Source organism: Urocitellus parryii, chromosome 8 (assembly GCF_045843805.1).
Source record: "Urocitellus parryii isolate mUroPar1 chromosome 8, mUroPar1.hap1, whole genome shotgun sequence".
NCBI classification, from domain to species: domain Eukaryota; kingdom Metazoa; phylum Chordata; class Mammalia; order Rodentia; family Sciuridae; genus Urocitellus; species Urocitellus parryii.
Window position 1 is genome coordinate 153,306,012 of NC_135538.1, and position 15,325 is coordinate 153,321,336.

General features: G+C 45.5%; 1 non-coding gene across 1 annotated transcript; it reads right to left on the reverse strand.

The window, feature by feature from the left end:
* Positions 1-9,288: 9,288 nt before the first annotated feature.
* Positions 9,289-9,360, reverse strand: Trnaw-cca (transfer RNA tryptophan (anticodon CCA)). Its single transcript has one exon. It is a non-coding gene; the product is annotated as a tRNA-Trp (tRNA).
* Between the last annotated feature and the right edge of the window lie 5,965 nt (positions 9,361-15,325).

The window sequence follows — 15,325 nt, forward strand, 5'->3', positions numbered from 1 at the left end:
CTTTACGAGGTTCACTCTACTTCTCCAGATGTTATTACTATTTATCGAATACAGGCTCCAAAATATGACCAAAAGTCCTACAGAAAGAACAGTCGAGATTATTGGGCAAGGAGAAGATTAACTCAAGAATCTTAACGGGGCGGGGGGGGGGTGAGCTTTTTACAGAGCTTTCTGAAATCTAGACGTCGACGAATCAAAGTAGGAATTGGGGTATGATTGGGAAAGGATCATGATATATTTTGGGATTGTAGACTCAGCCAAGAGAGGAATTTGAAGTAAAATGTCGTATTTGTTGTCTGTGGCTACATAAAGAATTGTCCTGATACTTAGTGTCTTAAAACCAGACAAACATGTACCATCTCACAGCTCCTGTGGGTTGGAATTCAGGAGTGGCCTACCTGGGTAGAGGTCTCTCCCAAGGTTGAAAAGAGATGTCGTTAATGGAGAACACCTGGAGTCCCACCTAGGTGTGCAGAATTTCTCTTTAAGCGCAGTCCCTTGGTGGCTGGACAGAAGCCTCAGTGTTCTCTAAATGGTCCTCCAACAAGTTCTGAACAGGCTGCTGACTTGCAGCAAATCCAGTGATCCAAGACAGGCAGCCAGGATGCTGCGGCCTCACAAAATTTCCTGTAACTTTGTTGTTCTATTCTCTGGGGAGGGAAATTGGGCTCCCTCTCTTGAAGTCTATCATTTGGACTTGTGTTGGTGGCTGAAGAGTAGCTGGGTGGTACACCATTTGTCTGACATGCATGAGGCCCTGGGCTTGATCTCCAGTATCACAAAATAAGAAAAGAAATGGAGGTGTTCTCAGGTGTGTGCCAAGGTCTCTTCCCTTACTGCAGTCACTTGGATCCTTGACATTTTTAAAGTGTCTAATACGTCATCAGAGGAAAAGAAAGTAGGTCATCCTGATGGATATTTCACCCAAGTTATGATAAAGGTTGATGAATTGACTGAATTTATTTTTTTAAAGCGATTCCTATAAGTCAATCTGTATCATGTTGCAAAAATCTAATATTGACAAACAATAATTATATTGTTTATCTTTTTTCCCAAAATTTTTATTGCTGAATGATTATCGCGACCCCTCGCCGGCAAGGGAAACACGACACAGGATTCTTCTTTCAGCAGTTTACTCAGGACCTTTGAATCATGATGAGAAAACAGGAACAAGAGATCGAGCGGTCGGTCTGCCCTAGCTTAAGTACCCAGCCCCGCCAATGAACTAGCGCCACTCGTGAAAGTCTAATAGGTGCAGCGCAGCGGAAGCAGGCCAGAGCCCAGCCCACAGCCTTACAAGGAGTTGTTTACCTCTAACAACTCTAACCGCTAACGAAGCGGAAGCAGAGACCAGAGCTATATTCAGGGTGCGGTCGCTGGCTCCCAACAAATGATAGTTGTACCTAATGGTGGAATTTGTTGTGACATGTTTTATTGTGACACAATATAACAATATAATTTGTCCAATGCCACTCCTCAGTGTTTTCCCTTCCCTTCCCTTCTCCTTCCTCCAGTCTCCTTCCTCCACTGATCTCCCTTCAATTTTTTTGAGAATTCTCCCCACATACATACACACACCTTTCTGCTTTTGCCTCTCTTGCTTCTACATATGAGAGAAAACCCATGACCCTGGACCTGAGTTTGGCTTATTTCACTTAACATATGGTCTCTAATTCCATCTATTTTCCTGCAAATAACATAATTTCAATTTTCTTTATGGCTGAAAAAAACTCCATTGTGGGGCTGGGGATAAAGCTCAGTTGGTGCTAGTCTATGCATGTATAAGGCCCTGGGTTCAGTCCCCAGCACCACTAATAATAATAATAATAATATGAAACTCTGTTGTGTATATGGTGCCACATTTTCTTGATCTATTTATCTACACCTAGGCTGGTTCCGCAGAAGGGCTGTTGTGAACTGTGCTGCTATAAACGTGGATATGCATGTATCGCTGTAATATGATGACTTTAATTCCTTGGGGTAAACACCCAGCGGTGATAAAGCTGGTGGTTCCATGCCTAGTCTTTTGAGGAACCTCCACACTGACTTCCAAAGTGGTTGTGCCAGTTGACAGTCCCACCAGCAGTGTCAAAGTGCTCCTTTTTCTCAACATCCTCTCCAGCATTTATTATTGTTCATATTTTTGATAGCTGCCATTCTGACGGGAGTAAGATGAAATCTCAGGGTAGTTTCTTTTTTAAAGTTTTTTTATTATTGAGCACCATAGTTACACATAGTAGTTGGTTCATTCTAACAAAATCATACATGCTTGGAATTGATTTCAGCATGGGTCTCACCCCATGCGGTATTCCTCCCCTCCTCCCTCCTGGTTGTTAAGGTCTGTAAATAAGTCAAAAATAACACCTGGTATTTTGCCAGAGAAATGTTAGAGTTCGTAAACAAGTCTGGATGGTGCCTGGCAAAATGTCAGAGGGAGTGGTTTGAGAAGTAACAAAAGTGAGCCATTAAGTGTGGAGATTCCTTATTGGTTGATGGATGTATCTAGTTTATGCTAATTAAGATAAGCTGTGCAAAATGTATAAATAGCTCTGTTGCCCTACAATAAAGGGCTCCCATTCCTGCTGTATCAACGTGCACACCCCCCAGTTATTCTGCTGCAGCAGGACTGCGGCACCTGGTATTCTCCTTCCTCTACTCTTCTGATCTGCCTTTTACTCCCTGACTTATTTATTTTTGATTGATACTTTCTGCATATACATTAAAGTGAAATTCCCTCTGGAACCTTCACATATGTCCATAACATGATTTGTTAGATTTATTTCATATTTCCTCCATTTTCCTCCCTTCCCTCCCCTCCTCCTTCTCCTTCTCCACTGATCTTCCCTATATTTTTGTGAAATCCAATCCCTCACCTCCACCACTCTTTTCCCCTTATTTTGCTCTAACTTCCCCAAGGAGAGAAAACGTTAAATCCTTGACTTTCTGAGTCTGGCTTATTTTACCGAGCACACCGACAAATGCCATCATTTCTTTCTTCTTTATGGCTGAGTAAAACTCCATTGTGTACATATATAAAGCCAGATTCACAGATAGGTAGTTAAATCAAGTCTAACATCCAGCAAGATAAATGAAATGGAGGCCGTTATAGAGAATGGAGGCCGGGAAAGCAGAGCAGCACTGGGGGAAACTGAAATGTTACTGTCCCCAAGGCCCAGAACCCATCCTAAGGAACTGTGAAGGAAACAGCTCCCAACAAACAGGGAGGTGCTAAACCGCCCCAGGCCCTCCCTGCCCAGATTACTCCTCCAGCCCCCCATCTCCCACCTGTTGGGCCTTCCCACCTGCGCTCTCTCTCTGCAGGATAGAGGGAGACAAAGGTCAGGAGGGTGGGAGAGCTGAAAGAAGACCTTAGCTATAGAAAAGGGAAGACCTCCCCTTCCACGGATTCCGCCTCCTGGGTCCCCTTCTTCCTCTGGGGAGGAGTCCTTTCTGGGGTCCTTAATAAAGCCTCCACTTTCCACCTACACCTGCCTCATTGCCTGCTTCTCTGGTGCTGTACTTCAGCCTTCGGGGAAGCAAGGACCCATCACGGTCAACAGTGGTATCATATACACCACATTTTCTTGGTCCATTCTGCCATTGATAGGCATCTGGGCAATTTGGCTATTGTGAGTTACGCTGCTACAAGTATTCATGTGCATTTGGATAAATATCAAGGAGTGGAAGTAGCGGGGACATACGGTGGTTCTGACTCTCCGGGTACCGGTGACAAGCTTGCTCCCTCACGGGTGGAAGTATAACCTTAGAGAAGAGCCTAGGCATGCACATAAAACAGGGTTTATGGAGACTTGTCCTGGTATCCCAGGAAATGAGGAGTTCCTCCTTTTTATACCTCCTGGTCTTCCTGTTCTCCTGCGCTCCTCCCCTTATCTCTCTCCTTTCTATGTACGTGACCAGGCCCAGGAGATGCTCCCTGGGATGGCCAAAAGGTGAGAAGCAGAATGGCTGGAGAGGCCAAGCAGGAAAGGGGCCTAATTAACAACTCCCTGTGGGGACCATCCCTGGGACCCGTTACCTTAGCAACAGGTTGAAGCCTGGCCAGGTTATCCTGATTAGGGTGGAGGAAGGGCTCTGAAGGCGTTAGTTAGCATTTCAATCTCTCTCCGATTCCCAGACCCGAATTGGCCTCCTTGATCCACTCTGACTCGATTTACCTATCTACACTGACTGCCTCTTTTAATTCTGGCTTTAGTTCCATTTTTGAGGAATCGCCATGCTGCCTTCCAGAATGGTCCCACTAATTTTAATTTGCAGTCCCACCAGCAATTTATGAGAGTACCTTTTCCCCACATTCTCACCAACATTTATCACTATTTTTATTCTTGATATTGCCATTCCAAGTGGAGTGAGGTGAAATCTCAGGGTAGTTTTGTAGTTTTTGCATTTCCCTAATTGTTGATGTTGTTGAACATTTTTTCCTATATTTGTTGGCCATTTTTACTTCTTCTTTTGAGAAGTGTCTATCTACTTGATTTGTTCATTTATTAATTGGATTAATATATTTAAGAGTCAAGTTTTCTTTAGTTCTTTATAGACTCAGGATATTAATCCTCTGTCAAAAGAGTAGCTAGTAAAGATTTTCTCCCATTCTGTAGGTTCTTTCTTTGATATAGGAAAAATTATGAAAGATTTTGAAATGGACCTGAAAAATGACTGACTGTGTGTGTAGTCCCATGTACATTTTTTAGGTAATTTCATTTTCCGGGAATCTATACCTGTCATTGTCCTGAGCTTTTTTTCAACTCTAAATTGAAGAAAATGTTTACTTATGCAAACTGTTTTTCCATAGAAATGCAAATGAACTGTGAATCGAATGCAAGTTATTGTCATCTTGTGGGAAAGAGCCAGTCTTGTTTCTATGTACACATTTGCTCTACATTCCTGTTGCCCAGACATTTTGTTAGTTCTCCTTTGAATTGGTGACAATAGCCTATAAATAATTCATTTTCTCCCATTATCCCAGATGTAAAACACCTGTAAAAACTTAAGCACACAGTATCAAAACTTTGAAATAATCTTTATGTGTTTAGAGGCTATTCTTTTGAGAAAAGCAACAGGTGAATGATTAGAGCACCTAAAAATACTTTTAAAGTCTTTGACAAGGGATATAGACTTTGCTGTGAAAGCACTTATACTTAATGTTCAACTGAATTAAATATTCACATATATAACTGATATAAGAAATGCATTCATGAAAGTGTTTTCTAGAACTAGGTTGTCATTATATTTGGAGAAATGAATAGCATTTCGAATTATCAATGGCAGAGAATAGCTATCCTATAAACAGGACACAGGGACAGGGCCTGCTGCATAGTGACAGGCAGTGGGTACTACGTGGATGTTCCCGCCTACATAAATGACAAACACCCGCCCTCTCTGCACATGGAAATTCATCTCCATCCATCCTGCCAATTCCTGCTTTGAGTCCTAAGATGCTGACCTCTGTGGACACTCAGCAGACCTGTTTTCCCAACCCTTCCATTTCCTGCTGAATCTGCTCAGTGGAAGGCACCGCCAGAAAGGAGATGAGACTCAGGGTGTCACAGGCTGCAGGTTGGTGGAGTCCCTGCCTCAGTGCTAGCTGCTTTTGCCAGCCACAAGGGGCTAATAATTGCCACCTGTGATAGCAACCTGTAGCTCTTCTCCATATCTGGTGAGGTCCCACAATCCAGTCTACGTCTTCATAAATAACTTCTTTGCACTCCCTTTAAACACCAATTCTGTATACCTTCTTCTGTAAACCCCTTTGTATGCTGTTCTTTTGCTGCCAAGGCCCTGGCTAGTGTACTGCCTTTGAAAAACAGTCTTCTAACAAGCCAGATATGTGAGCAAGCCGCATTTCATGCCTAGTGGTGTAATAAGGATAAACCAAAACCACAATGGATGCAGAGATGGATATTGTTAGTCACTTACCCAAGATCCATTTTCTTTTTCTTCCTGGAGCGTGAGGTAGCTCTACAAATGCTTGATGTGGTAGAGAATCCACAATCACACTCTGTTTTGTTTGTTTGTTGTTGTTGTTGTTTTGGTTTGGTTTTTGACAATCTATTCACTGCTGATGACTCGATACACCTCTGAAATATTGGATTCCAAGCTACAGGAACCACAGGGAAAACAGCCTCACCCAGTGTCCTTTGAAACCGACAACACTGATGAAAAAAACAAGCAAGAGGGTTGTGGGATTTGATTCAATTAATGAAATTCTCATTGTAAAATGGTTGAAGAATGTGTCACTGTTGGAATGGACCATGAGGCAGTGGAACCACTGGACAAAGATCAACACTGTGCCCACGAGCAAACACAGTGGGACCTGCAATAGTTTCCGTGGTGGTGTGTATGAACATCGGATGGTTTCCAAACATTCTACTTCTGTTAGGCAAAATAGAGGTATTGGCCTTCATTCATGCAAATAATTGACATGTATATTGTCATGCATGGATCATTCACAAATTTGTGAACAAAAATGAGTGTTATTGACCAGGCTATATGGGCAATGACCAAACAGACTCCATTTTACCCTAATACTCCCTCCATATCATGTAAGAAATGCTCCTCCCAGGGGAAAGCCCCGCCTCTGTACCCACTAATAGTTACCTAGCATAGTATACTTGGCAACACAAATAGTGGTTCTTATACAACGTCAAGTTATTCTCTTTAGTTTCCATTTTTCTTGGGTGATATACCTTGTCAGAGATTGGTTGTCTAGACATAAGTAACCATTCTCTAACTTGTACTCAACTAGGGTCATTTTGACTTACTTCCCTTCTGCTTGCTTGCTGCTATGCCAACCTTGAAAGTCCGGTGGGAAATACCAACGTACCCATTGCGTTGTCTCCCTAACTGCTCAATCCAGCTTCTGAACCTGCTTGCTTGCAGCTATGTCAACCCAGATGTAGTTTTTGCCTTTAAATATCCTAAAATGCTCAGGCCTGGGGCTGTTCCTTGCAGAGACAGTTGTAGGTCCTTTAGGGAACAGTCACCGGCTGGCCAGCTAAATAAAGGCTCTTCAATTTGGACAAAACTGGGGCATGGTGTGTTTTCTGAAGATTCCTGCCCCACAACACAAGAAAGCTCATGTGCATTTGTTGAACTTCAAAAGACACATGTGCATATGCAGTCAACAATGCAATGAGAAATCCACCACGAGGGAGAAAGCATAATATTCTCAGACCTACTATTGTCCAAGATGATACCATATTTGACATGCAGAGCTACATTATTTTTAAATGGCAAGAGAAGGATGTGAGAACCACCCAAGTTGTGGGAAACCAAAAGCACATATTGTCAAAAATGTAGACCTCTATTGAAGTGTTTTGCTCCTTTCCACCAAAAAATAATTGAACAAGTCATGAAGGTCACTTCTTTGTAAATTTCACAATGTTCTGTTATAGGACAGTTTGTATATGTTGTTCCTGTGTCTCATTTGTAGAATTATCTGTATTTTTGATAACAAAGGGCATATAAGCTGCAGATTTTTATTATGATTTCCAATATATTATAATGCATCTATGTCATTGAATTATTCACAGAATTGACAACTTGGAACTTTATGGGTTAATCATTAATTATTGAATTAAATATAACACAAGTTCATTTGTATTTGGGTGAAAGTGATGATTTTAATAGTATTTCTCCTTTTAATCCACTGCTGCTAAATTCACATGATCTGGTGTCAGAAAAAGTTAAGTTCCCTGTTGGTCTGTTCCTTTTTTAGAATACAACCTTGAATAAATTATTTATGGTAACCTTCAGCTTTTCTGGAAAATGGAGGAGTTACCTAAAATCTAGAGAAATACTAGCACCACCCTTAATGTGTAACTGTCACTGGACAGTACTGCCTCACCTTAACCCAGAGCAAAACCCAACCTAACTGTTGAGCGGGACTGAATTCCCCACTCTCCAAGTCAAATGTCCCAACTTTCAGCAACAGTATTTGGAGATAAGGTCTTTACAGAGGAGATAAGGTAAAATCAGGGCTATGGGCGTGCCCTATCTCAGTAACTGATGAGGAGATCAGGACACTGGACACAAGTTTTGGCAGCCCTAGAAAACCAATACAATCTGAGATGGTAAAGCTTAGAGAAAGATACAGAAAATAATCATTGTACAATTTTAGCAGAGAACTCTAACTTCAGATCTTTTAGGAATATAATAAAGTAAAAAATACAGGCTTGATTTTTTTTTATGACAATTATCCTATTTTCCCATTTGGGGATAAAAAAAAAATTCCCACATTTAATAAGGCAAAAGACAGGGCCAACGAATGTCACAGATAAATTGATCCTGGTAACATAAAGGGAGTGTAATTGAGTGCATTCTTAGTAAGAAAACTAGCTTGGGCTTTCATTGCACAGGTCCATTTTCAGGAAAAGGAAAAAAAGAGAAGGGGAGGTGGACAGCAGATGGTTCCATTTGTCCCCTGAGCCTGGCATGCCACCCCTGCACCAGCAGCCATTCTGTTCTCCTTCTTTCGGTGCTTGGGCTTAAACCCAGAGCACCACACAAGCTAGGGAAGTGCTCTGCCCCTGGGCTACACCCCCAGCTCTGCACCACCACCTCTGCTATCTTGAAGGTGTTTGGCAAGGCCACAGTAAAGTCTGCCTTCTCCCTTCTCCACAACTAGTGAGTGCCTTCTGTGTACCAGACACTTTGCTAGGCTCTGGAGGTAGCAATAAAATACACAGACTTGTCCAGTCCTGAGTATGCAGTCCTAATGCAGAGTGGGAAGAGTCAGTGCCTTTCCATGTGTAGACAATGTGGGGAAATGTGATTGAGAGTGGACAGCCACGTTCAGGCAGCACACAAATGGGAGCCCTTGCCCAGAGACCCAAAAAAGGCTGCCTTGGAAGAAATGACATCTTATTTTCCATGAACACTGAAAGATGAGTGTCTGAATCCTGGTGCCAAGGAGGAAGAGGAAATGGCAGGAGCAAAGGCCCAGTGGTGAGAGGAGCCTGAAAGGCACTTGAGGACCTGAAGAAAGAAAGGTTAGTGTAACACAGGGCCATGAGGCACGGTTGGATTTAATATCAAAATTTGCATTTTAAAACAAACTAATATTTTGAGACTGTCTGCGGGAGGTGAGGGCCATCCCGGCCAGGCCCAGGGCCTGCGGGCGTGGAGGGAGCCGCGCAGCGCGTGCAGAGCGGCATCGGGGAAGCCCAGGGGAGCTGCCTGTCGAGGGTCTGCGAGGAGGGAACGGGCCCTGGGAGGGACCCGGGAGACCCCTAAAGGTCCCTCCTCAGAGATGGCAAAACGGAAGGCGGCTGACCCCGACGTGATTTGAACACGCAACCTTCTGATCTGGAGTCAGACGCGCTACCGTTGCGCCACGAGGTCGCCGTGAGGCACCTTTTTAATCTCAATTGAGGATCCTAGATGACCCTCCCGGCCGCGGACTCCTCCCCAGCGGCCCTGCAGACGGTCCCCGCGCCGTCCGCGCTTCCCGGGTTCCTGGGGGACAGGCTGCAGCGGCTGCAGAGCGACCTCGGGACAGACGCTGCGCGCGGAGGCCGGCGGTTCCCGCCCGCGAGACTTTCCGGTCCCGAGAAGAACCGTGCGCGGCCTCCGTTCAGGTCCGCAGCGACTCGGGCTCGAGGGGCGGCTGGGCGGACCGCGCCGGCCCGTCCTCCCCGGGCTGCCGGCCTCGCTCCAGGGCCTCCTCCGGCCGCGGTCTCCGCCGCGCGCCCAGCCGCTCAGGTCGCTGCAACTCCCCGAGGACAGCGGACGCTCGCTGCGCGCCTTCCCACCCGCGGGTCGCAGGTCCAGGGGTCGGCGGGGTCCCCGCGGTGCCGCAGGCCGGACCTACGGAACCGGGGGCCTCCCGATGGGAGAGATTGGACCTCGCTGCGGCGGCCGAAGACCCTTCCTTTTGAAACCTGGGGAAGCCGGACAGATCTCTGCTCCTCCTCCCCAATAAGCCTCTGGACTCGCCGGCTCTTCCCCCTGGCTCTTAGGTGACCCTGGACGACAGCTCCCGGGTGGGTCCAATGGTGACATGGCTGCAGTGTGAGCCAACCCCTTTCCCCACGTCCGCCCACGGACATCCGCCACCCCCTCCCCTGGGGAAGCCGGAATCGGACGGGCAGTCGGTACAGAGCGGGAAGTCGAGGCAGGCCAGACCCAGGAGGCCAGTTCTGAGTGAGTCCGGGCAAGCTGGAGAAAGTGCCCAGAGGGGTTAAAACGCTGACTCCTTCAGAGCCCTTCCTCCACCCTTACCACACAGCTGCCCGGCTCCCACCTGTGGCTAGGCCACCGGACCCAGGAGTGGCCCCTCCCGACGGCGAGCCAGAAGGTTGTTCAGGAGTCCTGGGTTACTCTCCCTGCCCTTCCCCCTCAGCCCACCTGTTCCCGACCTTTCGGCCATCCCACCGAGCCTTCCTGGGCCTAGTCACTTAGGCAGGAAGGAGAAAGGTCAGGAAGAAAAAGAGGAGGAAGCCCAGGACACATAAAAAGGGCAGAACTCCTCCTTCTTGGGATACCCGGACACCAGCCGTGGCCCCTTCTGCCTCCCAGGAGGAGTCTATGTTACCCCTTTTAAATAAACCCTGCTTTCTGCTTGCCTCCGTGTGCTTCTCTAATGTTCAAACTTCAACGTGTGGGAAATCAGGGCTCATCAGCGATAACCAGCGGTATCACCGGGAGCCCCACGTGAAGACTTCTGTCCACACGCCTAGGCGCCTCAGGAATAAACTCCCCCCCAGACTCCTTCCAAAGATCTGCCAGCTCTGCCCAGGACAAAACCGGCCTGCTGCAGTATCCCTCACCCCCGCTGTCTCTCTCTGGGAAATTAAATACAGATTCAAGGGAGCATGGGGCCACTCAAAGAAATGGACGCCTTTGGGGTAAAGCCAGGAACAGGCAAGAGTAACTCACACACCACCACCACCCACCCAAATTGACCCCAATATGACTTGGTGGTTAAAATCTAGAGCAAGTAGAAACATCTTTTGGAATCTGCCCCTGGCCAGTGGGAAAATTATGGACTTTAGCCCATCCCAGAAAAAGAAAAAAATCAACAATCTTGTGTCTCCCTTTGTTGGAGGAGCTGGTCCCTTGGACAGGGCCATCTCCCTCTGTTGAGCTCCAGTGGAAGACTTGCCTGTGTCTCCAGTGGAAGACAGTCTGCGCCTCAGTCTCATTGTTATTTTTTTCCAAGCCAAAGATCTGACTTCAGAACATTCCAGGGTTCTTTCTTTTTACCTTTGCAATTGGCAAGTCATCTTAGTGTTTGTTTAAAAATTGTAGCTATTCTTTGCCTGTTTTTTGTTGTTGTTGCTATTTTTGTTTTGTTTCTCTAGAGGTTGCTGATGATGAGTCTTCTAATTGTACCATTACCCCATATTTTAAGTTATTTTTGTTAACTTGCTGACCTCCCTCCTGACTTGGCTGGCTCCCCCAAGTCCTTCGGAGAGTTTCCCATGACAGCTTCACGTTACCTGTTACAACAGGCTGCAATCCGGGTTGTAGTGCTAACTTAGGAAAGCTCTGAGAGGAAGATCTGGAGAGACTCTATGTGGCCGGTCAGGTCTATAAATGTTCTCATACTTGAGCATGCAAAGGAGTCATTGGAGAGGCAGCTAAAACCTAGAATCCACACCCACAAAGATCCTAACTGAGGTCAAGGGCGGCTAAGGGGAAGAGAGGCCACTGCTCCCAGGGCTGCTGGGTGGAGGACCCAGACCTGTTATGTCCTATCACAGACGACAAAGATGAACAGATGGGGATGGGCGGTAAGCAAAGGCAAGGGATGCGGAGGAAAAAACAAGATGAAACTTTCTGCCTGCATGTATGAGGCCCTGAGTTCAATCCCAGCACAAAAAGAAAGGAAGGAAGGAAGAAAAAAAGAAAGAAAAAGAGAAATAGAGGAGGGGGAAGGAAGGAAGGAAGGAAGGAAGGAAGGAAGGAAGGAAGGAAGGAAGGAAGGAAGGAAAAGAAAGAAAGAATGAATCAAGTGAAAAGATCAGCTATCTAATTACTGACTTTAAGAAAATACAACAACCACTCCTGATGTGATCCTTACCCATCAGGCCACGCTCCACACCCTGGCATCTGCTAATTTGCTGAAGGAAAATAATCTTCTCTGTAACTCAAGTATGAATGTAAGATAAATTATTATTATAAATTAAGGAATTTTCAAACTCTAAAAAATCATAAAGTATAGTTGGAGAAAGAAGTTTAATTTAATGGTCAAAATTAGTGTGAAGTTTGAACTAAAAACTACCACAGGCAGGAATATGGAGTTTCAATTAATAATTAATAATGGAGTGCTTTATCTTTTGGAGGTAGTCAGAAAAGCCACCAGAGACTAGAAGCTTCAGATGAGAGTCAAAGAAGGGGATCAGAGAAGAACCGGACATGACAGACCCAGGCAGCCACTGCTGCCTTGCTGTGTTTAAAACCGTGGAGTTCACACAAGAAATCGCCTTTGTACACTGGGAAGGTCCCACTGCAGCAGATCTAAATAATATGTCCACATGGGATGAAAAGTTTGGCATAGAAAGGAACCCCAATGGGAATTTGTAACCCCGAAGGCTGATGGAGTGAGATGATTTGTCAGGTGAGAAAGCTGAACCCTAAAGTGGAGTGGGGAGGTGAGGGGATAATGGGGTTCACAGCACAGAGCTCCTCCCCTGGGCCAGTCCAGGGCATAAACAGCAGGAGTTCACTTTCTCAATGTTCTGGAGACTAAAGTTGAGCTCTGAGGCTCCACCTGGGCCTGAACTTGGGATACTGGAAAAGCACATGATAGGGTAGAAGGAAAACACAGACCATATCTAAAAGGCAAGCAGCATATCTCCATGCAGAATGAAAAGTTAGGGCAGCAAGAGGACAGACATGAGAGGAAGAAGTGTCAAACCTCTCCATGCTGTTCCATCACCCTGAGACCCCTGCAGGCCCAGGTGAAGAGTCAGTGTTTTCAGCAAAAGCAGACTTCAAGGCCCTGAGAAGTTACCTAGGCAACCATTTTCCTCATAACCCACACGTTAGATGTGCGGTCTTGAGTAAAAGTAGCGTGAAACTAATAACGTATTTCCTGGCTATGCAACCTCGGATGTGGGTGCTTTTAAGTTGACGAGTGAAGCTAGAAGCGAGAGGGTTGATTGAGGCCTTTCCTTAGTAACGATTTCCTTTTGTAAGAACCTTCTGCTTTTGTGGCTTGATCAGGGTCTGACACCTGGTCTATTACCAAGAGCACCAAGGTGGAGAAGCAGTGTGCCCACCACAAAGGGCAGCCGTTAGGGCACCCAGGGGTTCATCTCATCATCCCGACCTTTGTACCACTGTGGTGTCCCTAACTGTCTCAGGGACACCCCTTTATCTTCTGTACCAGTGGGACATCCTGACAAGTGCCTCTTGATGCAAAGTGGGTTCGGTGTAAAGACAATGTCCAGACAAAAACGTCCAATCTTAGCCAATCACTCAAATCAAAGGGACCGAATCAACCATTTGGGTTACTAGCTTAAAGGGAACAATAGATAAATGAAAAAATGCTGTGAGGAAAATACACGGCAAATCAGAATGTGGTACCTTCTAAAACATAATTGACACAACAACAACAAAAGGCTGGGGAACTGTCCTAAACGAACAGGGACATTCCTTTCAGCATTACAATGGCTGAACTTTGGATCCTGGTTAGATAAATATTAAATTTATAAGGACTGGGTATCAGATATTTTTGATGAATAGCTCATTTTTTTCAGTTGATATTATGGTTATATAAGATGCACATTAGGTAGAACATGTCTATGTAGTTAGGGGAAACATAATGTCTGCAAATTAATTTCTTGTGTTTCAGCAGAAAAAAAAAAGAAAAGACTAGTATGGCAAAATCAGTTGCTGAATCTGGGGGGAGTTGTACAGATGAGTCTCTATATTCTCAACTTCTTTATATGTTTGATCTTTGCGGGGAGAGGACACTGGGAATTGAACCCAGGGGCATAACCACATCCCCAGCCTCATCCCCAGCCCTTTTTGTTTTGCTTTGAGATGTTCTCACTAAGATGTTCTCACTAAGTTGCTTAGGGCCTGCTCAATTGCTGAGGCTGGCTTTGAACTCCTGATCTTCCTGCCTCAACCCCCAGAGCCACAAGGATTACAGGCATGTGCCACCAGTGCCCGGTTTGAATTTTTTATGGTAAAATTTCAAACTTTAAAAAAAGTCTTGGCAGAGGCTGTACCTCACCTGAAGGGTGAGGCAGGGCTGGGAACAGATAGGGCAGAGGCTGGGGTGAAGGGAGGCAGGCCTTTGTCCCAGGAGTCCCAGACTCCCTGGACGGCGGAGCTGAAAAGGCCAGACATGCTGGATTGAAGTCCTCCGTCATTTTCAAGTCTCTGTGATAGACCCCATACCTTAAAGGAATTAAAGAAGGAAAGGGACACACTCAGATGTGCATTCTCCACTAGCACAGACACACTTTGCCTTCAGGGACATCTCCAGGGATGTCCCTCCAAAAGCAAGTTGTCAATTAGGTAGAACTGTGTTCAGTTCCTCTCGGATTCCATGCTAGCCCTCCCCTCAATCTGACTCCCTAATGCACATCTTCCAGATCTGAGCTTGAATAGGATTCATTCTGCAGACGTGTATTGAGTGTCCACCGAGGACTCAGAAGTAAAGAAAGTAGAACTGGAACCTTTCTTCTGGAACCTTCTCTTGTGAATGACTCTCCAGGCAAACACCTAATACCTTTGTGTTTGGGATCTAGCACCGCTCCCACTAAACTAGAGGGCACTCTCACCCTAAGGACTGTAATTGTTCACTTCACTTCACTACTCCAGAAGTCTCTGAGAGTAGTGGCCATAATTTTCTTGCTCCACTGAATGAGTAGCACCTGGCAAAGCACTTGGTGTGAAGTGCTCAACATAAAACTAGTGAAGGAATGAAGAGGGACTGGGAACTGACGGCCAAAAGACCTGTTGGTCTTGTAGGTTGGTGCATTAACTCATGAGAAACTGTGAAAGAAGAAATAAAAGAAAATGGGTCTGAGGCTCGGGGAGAAGAGCTAGATTTAAGAAAAAAATTTTAAAAAGCCAAATTGAAGGTCTGGTGGTCAAAAAAGAAGGACCTAGGCACAGTGGTGCACCCCTGTTAGCTCTAGAGGCTGAAGCAGGAGGATCACAAGTTCATTAGCCAGCCTCCACAATTTAGTGAGACCCTGTCTCGAAAGAAAGAAAGAAAGAAAGGAAAGGAAAGGAAAGGAAAGGAAAGGAAGGAAGGAAGGAAGGAAGGAAGGAAGGAAGGAAGGAAGGAAGGAAGGAAAGAAAAAAAGAAAAGAAAAGAAAAGAAAAGAAATATATATATATG